We start from the raw sequence: 2788 nt of genomic DNA, 5'->3' as shown, positions 1-2788 counted from the left end.
TTGACACTAATACTGTAAGGTGTGTGTTTCTAAGCCTAAACAATTGACAATGTTATTATTACCGAGTTTAATATGATCGTATATTTACCTTTGCATGTGCGACCCGACTCCCCTAGACTCCCTTTTATCATATAGTTTACATATTTATAATTATTAGCAACCAAACCAACAACAAACAAACAAAACGAAATCGACCTTGATAAGAATCTTTCCATAGCATTTCACAACGCAATTCCCGTCTCCTTGTGTTCGATCCCTATTGCTATATTAATTTGTGCCTAGGGTAATTATCTTTGCATAGGTACACGATAAGCCTATCAAATTGTGACGCCGTTTCCGGGGAGCATGTTCTATTGCGTTTTAAATTGTTGATTTTTATCTTGTTTTCTTTTGTCTTGAGGAACACTTGTTCCTTGAGACCGTTACTTATCTTTTTCTATAAATTGTTGTCTTATGCCCAGGTCCTCTCGTAGTGGAGAATTACTTTCACCGGATTCTGATCCCGAGAAAACCTTTAGGAGAAGACGACGTTTTTGGAAGGAAGTGAAAGAAGCCGCTTCTCCCGTACAAATTGAAAGTGCTAGAAAGTCTTACCTAGACGATCTAGAAGCCCTTGAAGAGGAGGAAGTTTCAAGTTCATCATCTCCACCACCACCACCACCTACTACTAAAAAGATGGTGAAACTTTCCGATCACTCAAAGCCCACTGCGGCCATGCTTCCGGCCGGTATCACAACTACTCAAATTACCGCGCCGGACTTCGAGATCAAACCGGCTTTCATTAGCCTTGTGGAGAGGAAGCAATTTGGGGGAAGTCCTTTGGAGGATCCCAATTTGCATGTGCAAAATTTTTGCGATTATTGCTCCATGATCCGTCAAACGGGCGTCACTCAAGCCCAAATAAGGGAAATACTTTTTCCTTTCTCTTTGAAAGACAATGCCAAGCTTTGGATCAATAGCCTTGACCGCACTGCCATGGGAATCACCAATTAAGAGACATTGACTCTTGCTTTCTACCAAAAGTTTTTTCCACCGGAGAAAACTCAAACTTTGAGGAGCCAAATCACCGGATTCCGTCAACAAGCTCTTGAGAGCTTATATGAAGCTTGTGAGAGGTACAAAGAGCTACAAAGGCAATGCCCACATAATGGGCTAGATGATTGGTTTCTAGCTATAACTTCTACAATTGATGTTGTGCCGAGTCCCGAAGGATTCTTGATTCCGCCAACAATAGGCGGTTTGATCAAATTGACACCGATATTTCTCATGCCACGATCGAATCTATGGCGGTCCATTATGCACAATATGTCAATTCCCAAAGTGTGCCACTCAAAGGTAAAGAAGAATCCTCCGACAACTCCGTATTGCTAGCTCAAATTGCCTTACTCCTACAACAATTGGCGGAAAGAGATGCTAGAGATTCCCTGCAACAACTCAATGCCGTGTCTTCAACAAGTCAAATCATTATTTGTGATGGTTACGGAGGTGCGGGTCATTACACCGCTCATTGCCGAGCTCCTATCGAAGAGGTAAATGCTTTTCAAGCTTTTAGACAAAGTTCTTATCCACCGGATACATTTTCCAACACTTATAACTCGAAATCAAAATTCCACCCGAACTTGTCTTATAATAGCAACAATGTGCTTAACCCTCAACCCCCACCACAAGAAAATGACTATGTCCCTCAACAACAAAAGTATAATCCCCCACCGGGTTATCAAAATCAACAAAAGCCCCCACAATACAATTACCAACAAAATCAACCCCCACCACAAAATGCCCAACAAAAGAACCAAGAGGGAAGTAAACTTGAGGGCTTGATAGTGCAAATGCAAAGGGAATTGTTGGCTCAAATCCAAAAGAATGATCAAACTCACAATGCCGCAATCAAGATGTTGGAGCAACAAATGGCTCAACTAGCCTCATCTAGCTCTTGAAGGAAAACCGACCAACTACCACCTCAAGGTATGCAACCACACGAGACCGTTAATTCTATCTCCTTGAGAAGTGGTACAAGCTATGATGGACCCTCCATGACCTTGGATGACGAGGTGGTTGTTAAAAAGGTCAAGATTGGAGGAAATGACAAAAAGAAGGCTAGTGAAGAGCCTCTTGTTAATGATCGTGTGCCATTTCCTCATCGGTTATTGATGCTAAAGAGAAAGAGCAAGCTTGATGTCACGAATGTCGAGCCCCCTATGCCCAAAGAAAGTGACGAGGAAATTGTTGAGGAAGTCTCTCCTAATGCTAAGGGGGGGTGATGCCGATTCATTGAAGGTGGATGTTCCCATTGAGAATGAGAAAGTGAAAGTGAGAGATGTGGAGGATGCTCCTCCAAAGGAAGTTGTTCAAGTACCGTTTTCCCATCGTCTAGCAAAGCACAAGGAGGAAGGTAAGTTCGGTAAGTTTTTGGAAGTTTGTAAGAATTTGCAAGTCACCATCCCATTTATAGAATTGCTTACCCAAGTCCCCTCCTATACACAATTTATCAAGGAAATTCTCTCAAAGAAGCGATCCTTCAATGAGGTTGAGACCATTGCTTTCACCGAAGAGTGTAGCGCACTCTTACAAAATTAGTCTCCCCCGAAATTGAAGGACCCCGGTAGCTATTCTATTCCTTGCACTATAGGCACATATAACATTGATAAGTCCCTTTGCGACCTACGTGCTAGTGTAAGTTTCATGCCCTATTCCCTTTGTGAAAAACTAACATGGGTGCCTTAAAATGCACAAGTATAACATTGCAAATGGCGGACCGTTATTTAAAGCGACCCTTAGGTGTCTTAGA

The 2788-nt window shown here is 42.3% G+C and overlaps 1 non-coding gene across 1 annotated transcript; it reads right to left on the bottom strand.

Annotated features, from left to right (window-relative positions):
- Window positions 1-1047: 1047 nt before the first annotated feature.
- On the bottom strand, window positions 1048-1154 carry LOC141593877 (small nucleolar RNA R71). Its single transcript, XR_012521933.1, has one exon. It is a non-coding gene; the product is annotated as a small nucleolar RNA R71 (small nucleolar RNA).
- Between the last annotated feature and the right edge of the window lie 1634 nt (window positions 1155-2788).

The sequence above is a fragment of the Silene latifolia genome, chromosome 7, assembly GCF_048544455.1.
Source record: "Silene latifolia isolate original U9 population chromosome 7, ASM4854445v1, whole genome shotgun sequence".
Classification (NCBI taxonomy): domain Eukaryota; kingdom Viridiplantae; phylum Streptophyta; class Magnoliopsida; order Caryophyllales; family Caryophyllaceae; genus Silene; species Silene latifolia.
Note: the sequence above shows the minus strand (reverse complement) of the source record. Positions and strands in the feature narration are given on the sequence as shown.